Genomic DNA, 23,344 nt, shown 5'->3' on the forward strand with positions numbered 1-23,344 from the left:
GGCTTTATGTTGACCTCAAGGTAAAGTCTTCACTACTTAATGTGCTTCATGAGGCCTCTCATGTTCTGGTCCCTATTTCCCTCCACCATGCCACCCATTACCATGCCCAGTCACTTCCACCAGCTGCTGTCCCTGTCTGCTCACACTCCACATAGCCTGTGGTCCAGGAAGACTGAACTGCTGGAGTTCCTTGCTCTCCTCCATCCAGTCATCCTCTTGGACATCCATCATCTTTTGCCATTTAGCAAATCAAACCCTACTAATATATTAGGTTTCAATTTACATATCACGTTATCTAGCACCTCATTTCTGACCAAGTCATCAGACCTTCCCCATTTGGATTTACTGTTCTTTCTGTGTGTTTCTGTAGCAGTCTATAATTCTACTTTTATAAAGCTTACTACGTGATGTTATAAATACCTATATATTGGGCCATATCTCCCCCTAGACTGAACCTTTTTGGAGGCAGGAATTATGTGTGTCTTTTTATTTTTTATCGAATCTCCCAGAGACCACCAATGCTTGGATATACTAGGCACATAATAAATATTTGTTGAACCAATGAACGTCACTATAAGTTATTTTTCTATTTTCCAAACATCTACTCATTGTCTTAGTTTCTGAAATGATGTATTCTTTGTCCTATTCTCAGTACTTCTTCATACAACACCTTGTTTTCTCTTTATGAATCTACAAATAGGGTGTGTCCCCGCCAGATGTGTCTTAATGCGGAACACATGACTGTCCCTTGCCCTTGTCACTGTCCACTTAGATGAACAGCTCTATATCTGGGGAGAAGGCTGCTGTATATTGACCCTAGTGTATCTTCAGGTTTCTGTTGGGATTTCTTTCATGATTTTGAATAACTGAGGTGGGATCCTCTCCTACTCTCCTAATCTGGTTCTCTTCAGTCCTTGAACCAGGAGAATACATCCAAAATCACAGTTCCAAAAATGTGTGACAGCCAAGACTCCTCTCTCTGATAGAATCTTTCTTGTGACTATGACTCTTATCAGACAGCCTTCCACTATTCTGTCCCCACTTTTACTTCCCATCTCACTATTGCCTAGAAGTTCTCATGTCTGGAAGAATACAGAAAAAAAAAATAGTGGAAAGCTATGAGAAGGACACATTGGACTGGTAGCCTCAATTTTCACATGTTTGATAGTAAAGCATCTGTGGAATTAAAAAAAAAAATTTTGAGCCTAGTTCGCTGAATCAAGAGCCAAAGTATGCTGCTGATGGTATTTGTTGGGGGTGAGAGGCTCCCTGCCCTTTTTTCCAGGTAAACTGTTAATGAAGCAAAACTGAATATGCTCTAAAATGAAATATGAATCATTTCTGCTCCTCAGTCCAACTGCTTTAATGTCATATTTAGTTGAAATCTGTGATGGATTCTGGCACTCAGTTGCCTACCAATCTTAATTCTGGTACTAAGGGAATTCCTTTTTTTCATCCCCTTAATTATTTAATTTTGAAGTAGGTGGCTTTCAAACAGCAAACTCTTTAAAAGACTACCTTTTTTTCTCTGCGATGTCAAAACAGTGTATCTTCTTTGAACACTAAGGCAGTAGATGTATTTAATACCCTGAATTTGCTAATAAAAGAAGCATGACTAATTTTGCTATGCCCCGTCTCTGGAAGTCCAGTAAGTTACCAATGCTCCCAACAGTGCTGCTCTACTTTCATACTCCAGCCTCCAACATCAGATCTTTTCTGAGCTTCTTGTCTAAACACTTCCAACTCCTTTACACAACTACAATCCTCAGCAGCACACTAACGCTACTGCTTTGCTGAGTTTCCAACTCACCAGCAGAAATAGTAATTAACTCCCAGTCTCCTAAGGATGAGACTGCTATCTGAAAAACTGAGATATTATTTTCTTATGGGAATAGACGCTAAAAGGAGTCAGTTTTGTTTTTCTTGCCCGCCGTGATTGTCTCAACCCACCATCCATGGATTTACTGCATATCTTAAACACTATTAAGATATTTCACATGTAAATTCCTCTGAGATTAGAAAAAAAAAAGTAAAGCAATTTATCAATTTCCATGGGATTTTACTATATTTATGTACCCCCTCTTCCAAGACAGGTGACCTCATACAATAGTAAAATGGCCATTCAGGACTCTCTGTGAAAATGTCAGATGAACAATCACTCTGCCAAGTTGGAATGCTGCCCTGTAAGATTCCGTGTATCTCCTGAGCTAATGTATAATCTCAACCAATTTATGTTGCTGTTTCCTCCCAGACTCCAAAGGAATGGCAATGGGGTCGCACCTCTCATAATAACAAACTCCAGACTAGCAAAAATATTTGCTTCTCGGGACACCTGGGTAGCTCAGTCAGTTGAGCGTCCGACTCTTGATTTCGGCTCAGGTCGTCATCTCAGGGTCATGAGCTCCAGCCCTGCCTCCTGCTCTGTGCTCCGTGGGAAGTCTGCCCGAGGTTCTCTCTCTCCGTCGGTTCCACCTCCACACACACACTCTCCCTCTCTCTCTCTAATAATTAATAAATATTTTTTAAAAATATTTGCTTCTCTACTCTGTAATTCTGGGCTCTGCTTTGTAGAGGTTTTATTGTCTAAGGGAGCAATGCCTCAGTCAGGAGATGTGTGAGTGTTTTCACTGAGTTGGAAGTGGACACTCAGCCTTTTTGGATCCTCGTGTCAGGAACAATAGGAGACAGGTGCTTACGACAAACAAACAACAATGACGAAATGGGTAATCTTGTATGAGATACTTCCTTGTACAACTAGATCCAGTGGTTAAACTTGATGGAACTCTGTGAATAAAAGCATCCAGGTACAGATTCTTCAAGAATAAAGGTTTAGGTTCTGCCATTCATTGAATATAGAACACACACTGGCGGAAGTACAGTTGAAGTAGAAGGCGTATGGAATGGTTGATACCGGAGCGAAGTAATAAATACGGTAGAAATTGCCATAGGACGCTGTTGATATATAGATATATATCATATATATCTATATATATATCTATACATCCATATCTGTATACATCTATAACTTTTTGCTGAGTCATATGTATATTTTAACTATTTTTTCTTTTCATTAATCTTCCTGTCTCTCACTATTGAGTTTCAAGAGTGTTAGTGATAGATAACTCTACAATTTACCCCGCAGGTACCAGAACATCCACTCAGAATTGTGACCGAACTAGATAGAGGAAGAGTGGACATCATTCCAGAGTCTTGTGCTTGAGCTTGAGGCACCATCCGATGGAATCGTGGTCTGTCTTCCCTCGAAGAGGAGGTATGTGTGTTTTTCAATTGTATGAAGGAGTAAGTTGCATGATATTTTTTGGAACTCTGATTTTAAGAAGGGTGTATATAAATACTGGGAGAACCAGAGGGGCGGAGCTTAGTAGAATTTAAACAACTTGGGCAACCCAGAAATTAAATACGTTTCCTTTTTGAGGAAATTCCAGAATCAGTAGGAGGAAGAGCTCCACATTCCATTTCGGAAACCAAAGTAAAGCAGTGTTTTTCTTACTTTTTGCAAGCAAGGGCGTGGATTTGACCTAGCTTGTCTAATCTGTTGGCTATTGTGGGAGGGCAGTTAAGGGACCTGTGGTGTGACAGAGGGGCCTACTTCCAGTGTCTGTGACTCGTGAGTGGTTCTGTGGCTGCATTTCTGTTGTGTCATCCGAACCCGATAGCGCCTGGGGGTGCGTTGTGAATGGCCTCTGGTGTGGATTCTCGCTGCCCAGTCTCCCTTGGGTCTCCAGTTTCCTTAGCCAGGTTCTCCAACTCTCTTCTCATTCAGCAAGCTCCCTGACATCCCTCTGGTGAATTTTTTCTTCTTTACACATGAGCCAGAGCTGATGTCTACTGTTTGCAGATGAGCATCCAGATTGGCCCAAATACGAAGCACAGGGCCTAGAGAGGAGTAGAAAGGGCTCAGATCCAGCAGGCTGGCTGATAGGAGCCAACTATGAACATCAGCTCTGTGATCAGAGCCAGAATTCCTGACAAGAAGGTGCATTACGTCAGGAGTTCCCTATCCATTTACATTATTAAAAAAGTTCTCTCATCGTGATCTCTTTCCAAAGACTTCCCTTTCCTTAACTCTTCTTTGTGAAAATTAACATTAGTTTTATCTTTGTGAAGAAGTTGTGCATATAAACTTGAATCGCATGAGAAGACCCACTTTGATAAAAGAACTTATGAGCTGGTTATAAGCATGAACTTCAGAAAAAGCAGGCTTGACTTATTGATTCTGTCAAAGCAAAAACTGGTAAAAAATACTACACAACCAAGCAATTCATCTTCCATAAATATAAGACCTGAAACAATGCAGGGATGTAGTGTTTTGGAGATAATTTGAATTTTCGTCGAGAGCAAATATAATCTCTCTGTTCTGGAAATGTGCAACAAACTTCCAAAAGAAAGGAAGAGTGAGGGAAATTTCCTATTTATAGTTTTATTTGCTCTAGAGATAAAAGTTTGTGCAAATCTATGAGCTGAATTTTTATAGATAATACAGAAAGCTCCTCATGCAATTTTAATAGTTATAATTAGCCACTTTGAAAACTTTCTCTCATCTCCCAATTCATTAAAGGGACAGATTTTCAAAATGGCATCTAAATATTTTTTTAAATCTCTTGGCCTAGAGTGTTCAGTTCAACATTTTCCCTAATTTCTATGAAATTTTATTTGGTTCTATTTTTTACAAGCACACACCATCTAGTCATGTTTTTAAATTCAGAGGGAGGTTAAAAAATTGATATTTTGTAAACAAAAAGTCGTCCTGAATATATTTTACAATTTTATCTTCATCTTAATTATTTATAATGCAATATGCAGAATAAGATGTGTATGAATGAAGTTTGACTAAATATTCACAGTTTGGGAATATCTGGGTTCATTTGCTAATGCTTTGCAAAAAATTTAAGCACAAAAAAGCTGTTCATTACAATTAAATGACTGCGGTACTCAGAGGCTCCCATCAAAGCCTGCACCGTGGTGGATAACCTTGAGGGCTTCTCCATACATAATATTAATACATATGAAGTTTGCGAGCAGGCTTGGTTAGAGAAACTTGGTGGCAGATAACCATGTTATCTATCATTTGTAAAAGTGAATAACCCCGGATCTGGTCAAATCAGGACCTTAAGCTTCAGAAACGCACTGCACACCACCTAAGACAGAAGCAACTGAGATCCCAGAGGTAAAAACTGAAGCGGAGTTACAAACTTGCAACCATGGACTGGGTTTGGCTTATGGGTATGTTTTACATGGACTGCCTTGGGATAAAAAAATAAGTTCGATGGTGAAAAGGCTCTGTATTGTATGATACCATAATGATGGATATGTATCATACATTTGTCCAAACTCATCAAATGTACGACACTTAGAGTGAACCCTAATGTAACCTCCGGCATGGGTGGTTATGATGTATTAATGTGGGTGTAACAACCATGTCACTCTGGTGGGGGATGTTGATAACAGGAGAGGTTGTGCATCTGTGGGAGCAGGAGGTATATGGAAAATCTCTGTGCTTTCCTCTTAATTTTGCTGTGAACCTGAAAACGCTCTAAAAAAACTGAAATCTTCAAAAATTGCAAAAAAAAAAAAAAAGAAAAAGAAAAAGAAATGATTGCTAACATTTTAAAATCAGTTACTTGTGTTATGAGTTGAATTGTGTCTTCCAAAAATGTAGGGGTTGAGGCCTAACCTCTCGTACCTTAGAATGGGATCTTATTTGGAAATAGGTGCAGATGTCATTGCAAACGCAAGTAGTTAAGGTGACATCATACTGGAATAGAGTGGACCCCTAATCCACTATGACTGGTGCCATTAAAATAGAGAAATTTTGGGACGCCTGGGTGGCTCAGTTGATTAAGTGTCTGCCTTCGGCTCAGGTCATAATCCGGGGTCCTGGGATTGAGTCCCGCATCAGGCTCCCTGCTCGGCAGGGAGCCTGCTTCTCCCTCTGCTCCTGCTTGTGCTCTCTCTCTTTCTCTGTCAAATAAATAAATAAATAAATAAATAAATAAATAAATAAATAAAATCTTTAAAAAATAAAATAGGGAAATTTGGACACAGACATGCAGACAGGGAGAATACCACACAAAAATGAAGACAGAGGTTGGGGTGATACTTTCTGCAAGTCAAGGAGGGCCACATTTGCCAGGAAACCACCAGAAGCTAGGAGAGAGGCATAGTATAGATTCTTTCTCATGGTCCTAAGAAGGAACCATTACTGATGACACCTTGATCTCAGACTTGCAGCATCCAGAACTGTGAGTCAGTAAATAGCTCCTGTTTAAGTCACTTAGCTGGTTAGCCAGCAGCCTTGGGAAACTAGCACAAGTGGCATATAAAAACTCTGGGTTTTCAGCATCTCTGAAAAACGGCCAGGTAGGACAACACTCAGCTGATCAGCTGGAACAGAATAGCAGCTGTCCCCTTTCCATGAGACGTTCTGCAGTTCACCAAAGCCCCAGCCAGTCCATTTTAATAATTTAAGTTGCCTTCTTGATGTCTGGTACCACATCAAAGGAAAATGGGTCCAGACGTTGGGAAGAACCTGAAAAAACATGTGACAATACTATGTCTTGTGGTCTTTGAAAGCAAACAAAGTATAAGGTATCTGAGTGTAGAGAAAAGAAAAAAGCAAGAAAGGGAAAAAGGCTACCCAGGAAGTTTTCTGATAACCTTGAAAGTTAAATAATTCTTACAAGGAAAAAAGGAAAAACATAAAATCAGAAAGAAATATGGAAAAGTTAAATGCAACTGTTCTAATGATGCCAGGTAGGATCCTCAGACCCCCTAAACTGAGATTTTTTCAGAACAACAGGAAGACAGAAAGGGTATCTTAACTGCCTGAGGGAGTTGTTAGTGCTGAGAGAAATCTCTGGAAAAAGCACTACAGACAAGATAGAAAGACAGGACCCAAGAGAGATGTGCATCTGGTTTGAGGGGATGCTTCTCCACTTAAGCTTCACTTTGAACAAGTTCAAGCCATGAAGTCAAGACAAATTACATCCCCAGATTCTTAGAAATGTTCATCACAGAAGCACTGCTGATAACCCTGGAGGAATTGAGGCAATGAGAAGAATCTAAAGGTTGGAGATGGACAGTAATATTGCTGTGTTCAAAGAAAGAACGGTGGGAAATCTTTAGAAAATGTAGACAATATGCCTGATAGCAATCCCTTAAAAAAATTAAATAATTACTCAAATGTGTTTTGGAAATTTAGTCAGGTAACAACAGAAGCCCAGGGCGGGGGGTGATCCCCCTCCTACCTCCCTGTGCTCCTCTCACTTTTGCAAACCACACTAGGCTCTCGCGTGTTGCTGAGTACACCGAGCGTTTAACAAACCTTGGCACCACCTGCTTGTTCATTCTGGAACACTCCTCCCAAAGGTGTCTGCAAGCCTTGCACCCTGGTTCTTTTGGGGTTTTCCCTGGTGACCCTGTGTGATGTCGCAGCTCCCCATTCACCCTCTCTATGTTCTAACCTGGCTCTATTTTTCTTCATAGCACTTATCACTATTTTTTCCTTATTTCATAAATACGACATCGTGCCAGTCACTGTTGTAGAGGCTTTTAAAATATTGACTCATTCAATCCTCTAACAACGCTAAGAAGGAAATTCTAGCATTATCCCCATTTTACCCATGCTCTTGGAATAAAGCATGGCACATTGTAGATGTTCAATAAACCATTTTGTTAAATGAATACAATGTAAACGTAAAAGGTTGGCGATGCAAGAGTCTTTCTTGTTGGATAAGCCCCTCCTCTTGTTGAGCATAGGGATTAAAGGCTATTGGGCTTTGAATCCCCGGCATCTGGCAGAATGCCCGCGGTGTGTAGTGAGAGAACAGAGGGAAGAGAAGAGCTGGAAAGGAAGCTGGAAATGTGAGGTGCTTGGCGGACACGAGCTGGACTAGCTTAGCGTTTCCAAAGCCTGAGGGAGAGGTTCATCAGGAATAGCAGAGTTGTTCATTGTTAAAGGGAGACAGAGATAGTCATTAAATTTTGCAGTCAACTACTTCGTTTCCGAGCCATGAATAACATCATCTCTTGTCAAAATAGGAAAAAAAATTTAATGATATAACATCCAACATTGTCCATATTAGAGCCACTTTGTTAAGTGTTTTAAGATCTACCAAAAAGCTTTAAAAACCTTCCAGCTCAGAACAGTCTTTCAAGGGAGAATCCTGACAGGCAAAGTGGAATCAAGTAGAAAAACCAATATCCGCAACGGAGGACAAGAGTCGAAGCAATGGCGGCTAGTCCCATATGATAGGTGTCAAAAGGTAAACCGCTTTCAGAAGAGGGTTGGGGTCCCAGTAGGCTGGCAAAATACGTTTCCTGAGAGCTCTGTTTTTCATTAGCATAAACGTATGTCTTCATGAGTAAATCAACTTCAGCCAATCAACAAAAGATGGGATTACTAAAATAAATGAGTGTAAGGAAAATATTAATAACCAAATAGCATTAGACGCCACCATAATCCTACCTAATGCTGTTAGTGTTTGAAAGAAAAACATTCGGATTCCTAATCTCTTGGGGAATATTAACATAATGTGGCTTTGAAAATTTTAAAAAGACCTCATAATTAATTTAATCACCATTTTGCATAGCATTCCCACTTGTAATCTGCATTTTTGCTTTAAAACTCTTACTATATAGCTGTCATTGTGATCTAATGAAATGCCTCTTACTTAGGAAGAGAGGAGATTTTCAAATGTTGAGGCTCCCCAGAAATGAAGAATGAAACATGTGTCTGTCGCTGCAATTTCCCCACGCTAGACTAATTGCAGAGGCCTGTGGGTATGGAGCGATGCTGCTCAGTAGTCAGCCTTTACTGCCATTGCTTTCAGGGTAATTTGCATAGCATGGCTCATAGTGTTTTATGATTTTTCTTTTTAAAATAATCCTACTTGTTAGTCACTAAATCTGTTTAACTCTTCGGGTGCTGCCTAGCGTCTGGGGCACCTCTGCAGAGTGAGAGAACATATCCCTCACTTGGCGAGCAGCGAGGCAGTTGGGGAAGGGCATCCCAGCTGGCACAGTTCAGTCTCTCCATCCTGTGGGAAGATGGTCACCGTAGGTAGGTCTGCAGAGGATGTGGGCCCTGCGGCAGGGATGAATGTTGGGGAGCCTTCCTGGGGACGGACACCTGTGGAAGAGGAGGAAGGGAGATTAGACAGAGGGAAGAGTTGGACTACAGTGCAGTCTTCATGGAAACCTAGGCCGACTCTCAGGGGCCTCCTGAAGACGACACTGTGTCTCAGAGTTGACCCAAGTAGTGGCGAGAGGACTGGGCTCTTCTACCCCCAAACTGATCAGTCGCTGAGTGTGGGAAGCCTAACAAGAGGTTGGCATGCAGTCGGATGAGGGAATCCGTGAGGATGGCCGACAACTGAGGACTGTCTCCGGAGGACACTCCCAGCAGCTGGGGAAATGAGTCCTTCGTTCCTGACAGGAAACTGACATGGGTGGCATGTCACAGTGTTCATCATAATCTGTCATATTTCTCCTAATAACAGAGGCTCAATCGGACACCACCTGAGCACCAGGGTATCTCCTACTGACTTTTGTGAGAAAGTCTTTCTGTGGAATATTATTCAAGAATCTGTTCCCCGTTGCATAATAATTTAATATATCATGAATCACTGAATTAAGCCATCTATATAATTGCAATATAGCAAACTGTTTATATAAACTTATATAATATAAAAGGTCTTTGGAAATTTTAGCTATTTGTCTTACCTACGAGAGAGATCAAATGATTATATTACTGCAAGTCTATATAGAAATACATTGATTTTTCTGTTTCAACCAAACTTAGGCACTGGAGCTGAGTGCTTGCATGGTGTTTTGGATTGGAGACGATGTTTTTCAAGGGATTTACTCATTCCTGGTCAGATTTTCCTGGTTATAATGTTTCACTTCCTTAGACTTCACTAAAAAGAAGTTTGTATAATAACGTGAGACCCATTTCACTCCATAATTTTAGAGTTTGAACTTTCTACATCAATAAAATTACTGCTTTTGGAAATTGCTGAAGAAAATATGGGAGAACAGTTTTGAGATGACCCCTCAGTCAGCGAGGCATTGAATCTCCACGGCTCTGGCGCGCAAGGGGAGTCTGCTCGCCTCGTGCGATCTTTGCGTTTGAGTCAAGGGGAAACACCTAAAGATACCACAGTCGAAGGCTTAGAACATGGCTCAGATTTAAACACAAACAAAGGGTAATCTGGGCTGGCACAGTCTGGCCACTGCTGCAGTGTATCTGAAGGTTATGTTTTATGTTTATTAGCTCCATCCAGATGGCGTTTTATGTCCTTAATAACTTTGTCCCTGACTAAGCCATGAACCTACCATTTGACAAACACAGTAGGAAACGTCTATCAGCAGAAAAGTCCTTTTATAATCAGAAACATCACTTGAACCATTTGGAGCACATTTTGAAAGAGTTTGATTTCTTTTACATGTCATTGCCTACCGTTATTTGTTGACAAACACAGCTTTTCCAACCCGAACTTAAATTCAGTGAGCACCTGGAACGCCTTTAAAAGAGCCACATATTTATGCTAATATTTTAGATGAGTAATGGCTTACATTGTAAGAGATCAAACTGCTTTAATGCACATTTATTCATCTTTATGTGTCCACGAAAATTAGTGCATAGTACATATTAATATTCCAGTGTTACAAACGGAGACTGAAAAGCAGCGGGTCCGAGGTCATCCAGTGAATTTCCTGTCCTCCTGGCTTCTCCTCGCTCTGCGCTCAGAACTCTCTCTCGATCAGCCTACACACTACATTTGCACTTCTCTTTGGGAAAGATTCGTATCTTTTTTGTGATTGCCCTTTATGTCTCTAACTAAATGCTGCTTCCAAATTTCAACCTCCTTGCGGGTAGCTACTACGTACCCCTTATCTGTGCCTCTTTCAGAGCGCCAGTTTTAGACATTCTATGCACATTCGTGGATTTTATTGAAACAATTCACTGCCTTTCTCCTTAAACTCTGGTCTTTAACTGCTTAGCAAAAAGTGGAGGGGTGGTTTTTAATGTCAAAAAAATTTCTGCATTTACTCTCTTGTGGATTTCTCAGTGGAAACACAAACTCTTATCTGGAATTTCTTTAGAATGAATTTAGCTTAGAAAAGTAGGAAACCTTGTGGGTGTTTTTAAATTTGTTAATTTAAGAATGTGTAGTGTAATTAATGCCATTGAATTTTTAATTTTAAATTCCTTCCTTCTTTCCTTTTTTTCTTGCTTCATTTTTCGATTCAATAAATATTTACTCAAGTGTCTGCTATGGACCAAGAACATGCTAGAGCCAATGCAGGCACATAGTCATTTAAGAAAATTGTCAGTGTTAAAATTTTTCTTAAAGCATTTATTGCATATTATAAAAATCCGTGGTGTGCTGGGCACTACGATACCTATGTCCTACACTTTCTGTGCCTCACCCCTTTTTCTTAACCTTGGGAAGTTTCTGTCCCATATTCTCATAGTCCCTCACACAGACACACAAATCTAAAACCTCATGAAGTGCTCTCATCACAATTCATGGAAGCGAAACTTCCAATTAACATATTTTAAAAATTGTACTAAAATAATAAAACACTGTCTTTAAGATTACTCCATAGTTGTCTGTATTTTAGAAAACTTCGCCTAGATCCTAAGGCACACACTCAAAAATTATTTTAAGGGGCACATTATCCTCCTGAGAACAGAGTAAGGAACTTTTCACACATTTAATTAGTCCGCACTAGCCAGGATGCTTTTTAAAGGATTGAGGTTCAACTCTAGGAATAACGGCTACAAAGAGAGGTTCGAAACATGGTCATGTAGTAGGGAGTAAGTTTAAAATCTCCCTCATTAGAGATGGCTGGGGAAGGAACAGGAATGGGACGTCCTCGCAGTGTGTATGTCATCTTGACTGCAAGATGAGTTCCTTCCCATTACGCTCCTTTGTAGCCCTCTCTATGACTTACCACCGAATGATGTTTAAGAACTTGTGGATAGCTGCTGTTTAACAAAATTTAGGAAAGGAAACAACTTGAAAGTCTTTGGTGGAGAGTGACTACGCTCCTGTACCCATTTCCAAGGTGTGGGTTTTTTCCCACACCACCAGTTCTGTGACATCAACTAGGTGTCCTGCAGTCAACTCCATTCTGACGTTATCTACCTGGAGATAGCCTCAGATCCCAGAGCTGGGAGCTCAGTCCCACATGACTGCCATCCACTTCAGGAGCCAGTCAAGTCTAGGCTGTCACCTGTGCTTCTTTTTTTTTTTTTTTAAGATTTTATTTATTCATTCAACAGAGACAGCCAGCGAGAGAGGGAACACAAGCAGGGGGAGTGGGAGAGGAAGGAGCAGGCTCCCAGAGGAGGAGCCTGATGTGGGGCTCGATCCCAGAACGCCGGGATCATGCCCTGAGCCGAAGACAGACGCTTAAGGACTGAACCACCCAGACGCCCCTGTCACCTGTGCTTCTGACCAACCAGCCCTAGATTGGAGGTTTTGACACCCCCTCCTGGGTTCAACTAAATTGCTAGAGTGGCTCACAGAATTCAGAGAAACATTGTACTTAATAGATTCCTGGTTTATTATAAAAAGATATCTCAGGAGCAGCAAGATGGAAGCAATGGGTAGGGCAAGATACGGGGAAAGGGTGAGGAGCTTCCGTGTTCTCTCTGAGTAAGCCGCTCTCCCCAGTCTCCACAAGTTCACCAACCTGGAAACTCTCCAACCTGGAAACTCCCCCAACCTTGTCCCTTGGAGTTTTTATGGAGACATTGTTACACGGGCATGATTGGTTAAATTGGCCATTGGTGATTGATTCAGCCTCCATTCCCTCTCCCCTCCTAGAAGGTCAGGGGTGCAAGATTGAAAATGCCAATCATCTAATCACATGCCTACCCCCATCCTTAGGTACCTTGCAAAAGTCACCTCATTAACATAACAAAAGGCGCCTTTCCTGCTCACCTCACTGAGGAAATTCCAAAGGTTTTGAGAACTCAATGTGTGAAACCGGGACAAAGACCAAATATATAGTTCTCCTTATAAATCACTATATCACAGTGACACAAAATAAATACCGACTGTTTTTCTTTCAGTTAACAATGTAGTTTTCTCACCAAGATGGTGGAACCAAAAGAACAGCTCGATCTGTTTATTAAAAACCAGGAAGCTGACATGGTAAAGCACAAATTTGATTTCACATACAGCTCCAGCCTTGGACAAATTATTTAACCTCTCTGCACCTCAGCCTCCACGTGTGTGCCTCGGAGATGATGGTAGCTCCATGGCTTACAGGGTGGAGAGCGGTAAAGGATACACTATCCGTTAGTCCCCCCTCAGTGTGTAGTAGAGCGAGAACACAACCAAAGTTCGGGTCTGCCTCTTCCTCGGGAAGCAGGTGCTCTTTCACAGGATGAAAGCTCTGTTCAGATTGTGGCAATGGCCAAGTTCGGAGTTACCACGTCATACTACCTCAAGAATCACGTTTGGAGAACGATGCACAGAAAACATGGACTAGAAGGGACCCACAAAGGAATTGCCGAACCACACTTGTAAAGAAACAAGATAATTTCTAATAAGAAACTTGAAGAAAACTGTAAGAGTCCCAAGCTTTCAAGGACCACAGAGGGTACGTGGGCCTATTAAAAATCATGCCCTTGTATCCTTTGCCAGTTTTCAAGCAAACGATTTTGCAATTTTGTTTGTGCTTAGGTAGCATATTCAAAACAAACAAACAAAAATTGATGGAACATGGACTGAGCCCAAATCAGCTATGGGAAGTGCTTGTTAGCATGGATGCTAGAAACCCCGAGGAGAGGAGAGAAATGGTGGGAGGCAAAGGCCTTCTGCCCGATCTGGAGTTTCTCTTGCCTGAGGAAACTGAAAGAGTTGACCTCTCAAAGCCGCCCCCTGCATCCTGTCCACACCAGGAACAACCACGAAATGGTAGCTTATCTATATTCGACTTCTTCCAAGGAAGGTGTTAAAACTGCAGACTGCATTGGACTCAGCTTAGACTCTTGCTTCTTTGTTTTCTGAATGACAGTTTGGGAGACAGATGCAGTTCTTACAAAGAGGGCTGTCTTTGTAAACAAAAACAGAAATAGAAGGATACAGTCTTTTGCCCCAAAGAAACTGCTCTGAGTCCTGACTCAAGAAAGAAAGAAATGGATGAAAGAATGTGTTAGCATAGTAACAGATTTGAACTCTAAATAGCTAATTTGGTCCAATACGCATTACATAGCATAATTATAAGGAAAGTGGTAGCAGAAAAAAAAAAAAAACAAATTGTTTTGAAGGCATTTGAGGCAGTGGGACAGAAGATTTCTCGTTCCCATCCAAATGGATTAAAATAGGAAAGAGATGGTGATAAGTCATCTGTGTTCTGCAAGCACATGCCATATTCATGGTCCCTCAAGATACAGTTCTGATGGACTTTGAAAATACTCTCGTGTGGTAGGAGATGGAGAAGTAGCCCTTTACGTCTTACCTCTAAGTGCCTCTCTTGGAGGAGCTAAGAAAGGAAGGCTCAAATTTTAATCTTTTTTTTTAAACTGATGTATAATTAACACATAACACTATATTAGTTTTAGGTATGCAACATAATTTTCTATTTGAACATATTATGAAATGATCGCCACGTAAGTGTGGTTAACATCTGTCACCTTACATAGTTACAGAAATTTCCTTTTCTTGGAATGAGGACTTTTTAAGATCTACTCTCTTAGCAACTTTCAAATAGGCAATACAGTATTATTAACTGTAGTCATCATGCTGGACGGTACATCCTCCAGATTTCAATCTCCTGATGAAATAAAGTACATCCATTCTACATTTGTGGTTTTAAATATGGAATGATGTTAAGTGTCATTGCCTTGTTACTAAGAAATGCTGTGTTAGTCACTTTCTTTTCATTTTATTATAGTATAGCTACTAGGAAAGCTGTTTCTCCCCAGAAATCAATTCTTGTTAGGTTTCTTCTCTCCAACTACCCCTCGTTCCCAATATTTTTTGTTCTCAGATAAAATGAAGACCAATGTGGGTTTTTTTTCTATACAATTTCAGTACATTATATATTTTTTAAAATAATTGGTCATATCTTAATTGTATACTTTTCTGTGAAGAGAGGATATGAATTATTGCTCGGCATGTCCAGTGAAGTAGACTTTGGGATTTATTTTAAATACAAAGATCATAAAGAAAAAGCTAGTCAGAGCATTTCCAAGTGAACTAAAGGTAGTGAATATGGTATCTGGCTAAATATATGGGTTTTTTTTTTAAACAATAAGAGGAAACAGATATTGAAACTGCAATCATCTTTTACAATAAATACTGTTTTTCTTGAAGGCTGCCACACAATAAAGTTATATCAGTGCCTGAAGACTTACTATTTGTAATTACACAAATATATCAGAAAACAATCTTACAGTTTCTTGAAAATATCACCTTGGTTCATACTAAAATATACGGTGTAATTCTGCATGGGATATTCAAGAACTGCTGATGAAAACAGCCCCCTGCATATGAAAAGCGTACACTTTGAAGCTTTCAAGTTAAATATTTAAATTGCAATGTCACTGTTATTAACGTATCAAGTTCTCTGACAGTGCTTAAGTGCCTTTGATTTTAAGGAAGAATCTGTGAACACGAAATCAATAGGTTTAAGCAGTAGATGTAGTGTTTTTATTTTATAATTATACAGATGCATTATCAACAGTTATAATGACATAAAATATATGTATATATGTCATAACATAAAATATATTATGTTTAATGCATATGGCATGATATATAATATAGAATAAAATATGTAACATAATGTAATTGAAAATATTTGGTAACTCATATGATTAATTATAAATTGCTATCTAATTAATATTATATAATACATTTACACTTGGAGTATTTACAAAGTTATTGATAACACTAACCCATGACAACAGCGCACCATCGTAGTAATTATATGTAAAGTTACCGTGTGTTGTTTAATTCTCAAGTGGAAAATACAGTGTAAAAGGGCACCTTTCATTAAGGGAGGAAGAAATGTACACCAACTGATTTTAGCAGCCCTTAACATTTTGGGGGGTCAGGAGCTCTTGGCTCTATGTTAAACGTCTGTGATGGCCAAAAGGCAAATAACTAAATGATAGTTACTCTTCTGTGCTTTATGCAAAGAATAAATGGCCTAAAATCATTAAACCTCCCAGGATCATTTCTCAACTACCTTCTGCTAGGGGTTAGGAATGTAGGAGATCGAAAGCCAGGTTTTCTCTCTATTAGTAATTCTCTTCACTTTCAGAAAAGAAAGAGAGTAAAAGTGTCTCTCCCATCTAATGCTAAAACGTTTTTACGCTGTTTTGATGCTGCTGTCCCTTGGGATTGCGAAGTACTTTTGTGTCTGACCCATCCCAGGATGTGCCGCACCCCCTGCTCAGAGAGAACCCGGGATGACTTGGCTCAGCAACTTCACTTCAGCCAGACCTGTTCACTCTGCGTCACAGAACAGCCGACAGCAGTTGAAAAGCGTCCCCTTCCTTAGTCGCTCCCGTGTGGTACACCCAAAAGACGGTTTGTGAGAGGAAGTAACCAAAAAGTTCATCTGCCTCTCAGCCTGCAGAGCTCGCGATGTGGCTTGTCACAGAGTTTCTTTTAGCTTATGTGACTGCTCGCTCCACATGCTGCCATTTACAGTACACGGGATACAGTAAATCTATTTTTTGTCAAGATGGGCTGGGTTTTCACAGCTCTGCACATGACATCCAGTCACTCTTCTTGGCTCTTAATGCTTAACATGGTGTAGTCTTGATTTTTGGCTGATTGCCTCCAATATGTTCAATTTTGGATGATTTTTAGTGTAGGTTTATGAAATGATGCCCTAGAAATGTGAAAAATGTATAGGTTTCCTTAAAGGGCTTGCAGGAATCAGTCTGCTTCCATCGGCATCATTTTGAAACTATAATATTTTCTCAAGCATCTGTGACGTGCCCTCAGTGGGCATTGGAGAACATTCAGAAGGCAGATAAAAAAGGATTGAGAAAACACTAGTGGCTGATTCTGGGAAGTGGAATTAGGGATTGTGGTGGATAAACACTCTTCATTATGCAGTTCACCCGCTGGCATTTTTTTTTAACCCGGCACAGGTCTCATTTTTACAATGAAAAAGTTTAATTAAGAGAAAGTAATATTTCCAATGCTATTGTCGTTGTTACAATTACCTTCTGTCTGTCACTCACGTTTTCATAGCACTGTTCAGTTCTATAAACATGACTTTCAGTGTATCCCACTGTGTCTCCTTCTGAGCTTTCACCTGCCAATTTTATTTCTAAACCTTTTTGCTGTTTTCACATGGATATTATGTTTTTTTATCCCATCTTCCATGCCCCTGGCCTCCTTCAACTAGAGGACTGTTTCTTTTTGATATGTAAGAGTTTGTTATCTGTGTTTATTCATGCGATTGTGGGTTATTCGAATTGCTCAGGATAATGTTCCAGGAGGCACTCCTACCTGATTGTCTTGTAGAACTTACTGGACAGAAGCTTGGTTCAGTTGGTTATTTCTCCCCAGGAACCGATTCTTGTTAGGTTTCGTCTCTCCAACTATTATCCATTGCAACCACGTCACTAAAATAAAGTAATAAAGTCACTAAAACAAACTAAAATAAAGATTAGTTGAAGACAAAATAGGAACGTGAACCTCAACTGATTTATAGCAAGGTTGGGGCTTTTATTCTATTTGTTTATAATATTTGTGACCATCACATATAAAAGTTGTCTGAAAGAAACCAGAGAATAGGCACAGAGGAAGTTCAATATCTCATACTGGATCTCCTTTTTCCTTCACTTTTCCCTTTTTGATTTGTATCTGAATTTTTGTGAGGAAGTTGTGCATAAAAAATTTAGTTTCTCCCTTCTCCTGATGCAGATGACCTTAACAGATGATAATGGTGTAGATGTAACTAATAAGAACAGCGAGCCAATACATTGCAGAAGTTACACAAATTACGTACTCCGCATTGACCATTCTTAATGGCCTTATTAAACTAAATCGCCTAGTTAAAAAAAATGGATAATAAATCATATTGCAATTTTAGGAGACTTTTATGCCTCCCCAGTTGACAGGAGAAAGTGAAACAGAGGTAGAGTGGGGACAGAAATGGAAGCAACCTGGAGGCTCCAGCCCTATCTTTAACTTCCCCGGGGCAATCTGCTAATCTCTCCTCTGAAAGATCAAAGGGTTGGACTAGATAATCTCAGTGTTCTTTCTCATTGTCACGTCCATAAGAAAATCATATAGGGGCTCTTCGGCTTTCATGACACCGTACCCAACACCGTGCTTGTGGGGCGTTATATTTGCGGTCATTCAATTAGCTGAGTTCTCTGTAGGAAAAATTTAGAACAAGACAAGTTACAGAAATCCTTCTTGGGGCCTCTGGATAATTAATCTAGACTTCTAATTTGTATAACTATTCTAATAATCATAGCAATAAACATTTTATCTGTGTTTTTTCAAATACGTGCCAGGCATCAGGGTAAGTGTTCTACATATATTTTTACCTGAGAAAAATACCTGTGTTTAGGTCTATTTTATAGATGAGTGAACAGAGGCTTCACATTTATTCATTCAACAGATCTATTTGAATAACTATTCTGTTATAGGACCTGTGCTGGGCACTGAATTTGTGGCAATGAATCAAAGAGGCTGAGGGGTGCCTGGGTGGCTCAGCCATTAAGCGTCTGCCTTAGGCTCAGGGCGTGATCCCAGGGTCCTGGGATAGAGGCCCGCATTGGACTCCCTGCTCAGCGGGAAGCCTGCTTCTCCCTCTCACACTCCCCTTGTTTGTGTTCCCTCTCTGGCTGTCTTTCTATGTCAAATAAATAAATAAAATCTTAAAAAAAAAAAAAAAAAGGCTGAGATGGATCTTAGACCTGCTGCTCAGACCCTCCTGGGCCAAGACATGACGCAGATGATAATCGGCACGCAGGCAGCCAGTCAGTCTTGGGTCATTTGCAGTGCACTTCTGCACGCATGAAGGCTAGTGGATGCGCGTGGACTTGTGAATAATGTAACCCAGAATGAAGTTATACCAGAAATATGAGAGCTAGATGCAAACATATGGGGGTGATTTCAGGGTGATGAGGCAGGGAATACAGGAGTGCTGAGGAGTATCTTTGTACAAAAGGGCAGCACCTTCATCTCATTTAGCCTAGTGATCACAGCCACCAGCATGGGTCTCATGACAGAACTATGAGAGCGAGGGCGAGCTGAGGATCACGCTCATCCAACTTGATGTTAGATCCTGTCCTTGTTCCTTTAAAGCTGGCTGCAAGAAAGGGTAATCTACATGAAATCTACATGTCTGAGCATTCTGTTTTCTCAATTCTCAAATCCAGTCTTCTGTTGAACTAACCTAGTCCCTGATCCCAGAGAGTTTACAGCCTTTGGGAGGAGATAGATGGCTAGAAAAAGGAGAACAAAAATCAAAATCCTAGGTAGAAAGTAAAACTACGGGGATGGAAAGCAGAGGGAGGGGGTTGACTGCAAATGGGCACCAAAAAAAGGGGGGGTGATGGAAAAGTTCTATGTCCTGATTTTCATGGTGGTCATGAGAAACCAAATACATTATTTGTCAAAAGGTATAAAGATACGCTTAATTTGTCAAATCACTATTTTGTGTATCTGAAACTAATATAACTTTGTATGGCCACCATTCTTCAATAATAAATTTCTTAAAAAATAAATACAAATGTACAATTAAAATTGTTGAATTTTATTGTACATAAATTATATTATAATGAAGCTGTAAAAAGTTGCCACAAACTTTGTGATTTTAAGACTATTTTAAATCAAAAAATATTTAAGATTTTGAATTTGTTAAAATTTATATATACATGTATGGCTATATATACATACAGACATACATATATATAATCTTAAACAACTATATATAACAGATGAAAATATGTGTATGTACATATAATGCATGTACATATTTTAAGACATTTCTAATTTCTTAAATTATATATAATTGTATGTATATATGTATGCATGTGTACATATGTATATCACATTTTGAAAGAGTGAGATGTAAAACTAGAATTTCAGAGGTCTTAAAAAATCCTCCCTCTTATTTAATGTGAGCAATAAATCTGAAATGGGTTATTCTTGAGAATAATCAAAAGTTACTAATACTTTTTTGCACAGAGTACTAAAATCATTTAAAACAGACTTACTGGGGCGCCTGGGTGGCTCAGTCATTAAGCGTCTGCCTTTGGCTCAGGGCGTGATCCCAGGGTTCTGGGATCGAGCCCCACATCAGGCTCCTTTGCCGGAAGCCTGCTTCTTCCTCTCCCACTCCCCCTCCCTGCGTTCCCTGTCTCACTGGCTGTCTCTCTCTCAACTAAATAAATAAAATCTTTAAATAAATAAATAAATAAAACAGACTTACTAGATCGACTTCTAAAACTGACGAGGGTTAGCTGTCATAGCGTATCACTTAGTAAAATATTTCCACATAGTTAAGGAAAAAGCACGTAAAGGAATAAGGCCATAATTACAAATTGTGATAAATGCTTTGAAAGGGAAAGGCCAGAGTGCTATGAAAGAGTCAGGCGAAGGTATCAGATAATTTATTTTTTAAAAAATAGAGAAATATTTTCAGTATTAATGTCTATTTACTTCGTAAAAATAAGATCTGAAAAGGAAAAAAAAAAACCAAACAAACCCAAAGTTAAAAAGCAAGGATTTAGAAATAATCAAATTAGTTCTCCTGTGGAAACTTCAGAAGGCTTGGATGTTCTTAACTTGCTAATAATTAATTTCCCAAAAAGACACTGCTCAGAATATTTTTTTCTCTCTAAGCTTCCTTTTAACTTCATCTTTTTACCTGCGTATCTCCAGACCATCAACAAATCGGCCACTAATGCTAATACTGGTCATCATGAGTGGTTTTCACTGGTGTCTCTCTTTTCATAAAAGCAATCACAGAAGATATTAAATTTATTTTAAAGAGCTTCCATATTTAACATAATGTGCTAATAACTCTCACACTCCTGCCTGAAAAGATGGTAATGGTATGAAGACTCAGGCTTCATTAGACTGTGACTCTTACTAAGGAGGAGACAAGTGCCAAGGTCTCATAAAAGGGTTACGTCCTGTGAAAGCGAACAAGGTAATACTGTGTGATTTTATATAGAAAAACATTATAGGGTAAAAACATTGACATGTTCAGTTAAAAATAATCCTTCAAAAGGCCAAAGTTAACAGTTAAAACCATTTTTTATCTAGAAATTGGCAAAAGATTTATCTAAAATGTTTATATTTTTGCCACTCCATAAATCAAAATTAGTTTTCCATTAAAAAAATTGGATCAGAGATGATAATCTTCTTGCCAATTTTTAGCTAAATGCAAATGGAAACATCTGAGATTTTCAACTGAAAACTGAAGTTTATAGATATATAGTAAAACTACTGCCTGTGAGCTTTACATTGTAAGATCCGAATAGCATATGAGGTTATGAATTAACAATTATCTCAGATATGCAACACTTAAAGCTAGCTTTGTTATTAATGTGTCTGCTTTATTATTTTATTTTGACCCTTTTAATGTCAATGGAATAATAATGTAACTTCTACCTATCCTTCAAGTCTCAATTCAAGGCCAGGTGCTTATAATCTGCCCTTACATCACCGTATATCTCGGCTTTATAGTGCCCGAATTTTAACCTGTGGTTCTATCTGTATTTGGTTCATCCCTGTCTTAGTCACAAGTCTGCAAGCTGCGTAAGGGATCGTGTACAGCTTTTATTCACCGTTTCATCCCTAGGACGTAATACCCAGGTCCCCACTAATACCCAGTACCTTGTTGACTTAATAACTTTTATTAAATGAATGAAATCTGACTGCCACAGGGTGATTGCTATGATTTTTCAAAATATAGCCATTAATTTATTAAGGAATATTAACATTAGATTTTCTTTTCTGTATTTTCCAACTTTTATCTGCCTTCAATGTCTCAAACCAGAAATTTCACCTTGTGTCTTAGGCTGGTGATGGTGTTTCTCCTCTCTCTGATTTCCATCCCCTCGCCCCTCCCTGCGAATGCTAGCCTGGGCAAGGACAGCCCGAGAGTATTGGTTCTTCCTCCCCTGTCACACCACACAGCACTATTTCTGCCCCAACTCCATGATCTGAACCCTCTCTCCTACCTCTAGTGAAAATGTCAAAATCTCCGGGGGAGGAAACACAGCTTGTATTCCCCAGAACAATTTTGAGATTTTTGGAATCCTAATGAAATGCTGGGAAAACATTATATAAAAATGTTTTTGTTTCTTGAGAAACTCTATACTTTTAAAATGAAATTGCTTCAGATCACTCTGGGCAAGATTTACTAAGTCCATGCAAGCTACACATTACTTTCAGAATATGATGGTCTCCGGACTTTAGAGAACTGGTCTCAGAACTCTACTGACCTCCTTTCAGTTGAAACTATTAGGTCATGGGTGCCTGGGTGGCTCAGTCAGTTGAGCATCTGCCTTTGGCTCAGGTCATGATCCCAGGGTCCTGGGACTGAGTCCCACATTGGGCTCCCTGCTCAGTGGGGAGCCTGCTTCTCCCTCTGCCCCCCACCCCCGCCCTGCTTATGCTTGCACACGTGAGCTCTCTCAAAAATAAATAAATAAAATCTTTTAAAAAAACCAAAACTACTAGGCCGATGGATGCAGCACGTATTTACGTGACAGAATGTAGCCAGACTGAGGATATATAAAATAGATCACCAGGTACTAATGTCTTAATGGTCAAACCGTATTTTATGAGGTGGAAAGTCAATGAACACAGAAGAGATTATTGGCAACAGCGTAACAACAGTGAGATTCTGCTCTCCTTACCCTGGGGACAGAAGCAGGACACTAACATGGAAACCAAAATATAGCTTTACATTGGGCCATAAAGACCAAGCCAGTAATAAAAAACCTTTATTCTTGATGATCAATTTCATTTACCGCATCTAGGCCCATTGTGGTAAAAGGGATGATTTTTACCAAAAGACAAACTTTGAACAAATGAGCTCATTTCCATCATGTTGACAAGTCTTAAGTCATGAGATATGCTAAAGTATGTATCCCAAAGCGCCATTATAGAATCATTAAGCTGATTTCCTCCATCAAAATATATACTTTTTTCTATTTCAATTTTAAGGGAGAAGACAGGTGGTTAAAGGCTAATACATTTTAAAAGAACTGATGGTATCTGGCCAGCTCCCCCTTGTCACACAACTCTTTGAATGATTAGGGGTACTGACTGCCAAATGTGTTTAAAAACTCATTTGAAATGAA

The 23,344-nt window shown here is 39.5% G+C and overlaps 1 long non-coding RNA gene across 1 annotated transcript in view; it reads right to left on the reverse strand.

Moving 5' to 3' along the window:
* Nucleotides 1-8,104: 8,104 nt before the first annotated feature.
* Nucleotides 8,105-23,344, reverse strand: part of LOC123000678 (uncharacterized) — a 35,349-nt gene continuing 20,109 nt past the window's right edge. Inside the window, exons 2-3 of the long non-coding RNA XR_006408823.3 lie at nucleotides 17,517-17,632; nucleotides 8,105-9,151 (exon numbers count right to left, since the gene is read on the reverse strand). This is a non-coding gene — a long non-coding RNA (uncharacterized LOC123000678). The remainder of the gene's footprint in view (nucleotides 9,152-17,516; nucleotides 17,633-23,344) is intronic.

Source organism: Ursus arctos, unplaced genomic scaffold (assembly GCF_023065955.2).
Source record: "Ursus arctos isolate Adak ecotype North America unplaced genomic scaffold, UrsArc2.0 scaffold_1, whole genome shotgun sequence".
Taxonomy (NCBI): domain Eukaryota; kingdom Metazoa; phylum Chordata; class Mammalia; order Carnivora; family Ursidae; genus Ursus; species Ursus arctos.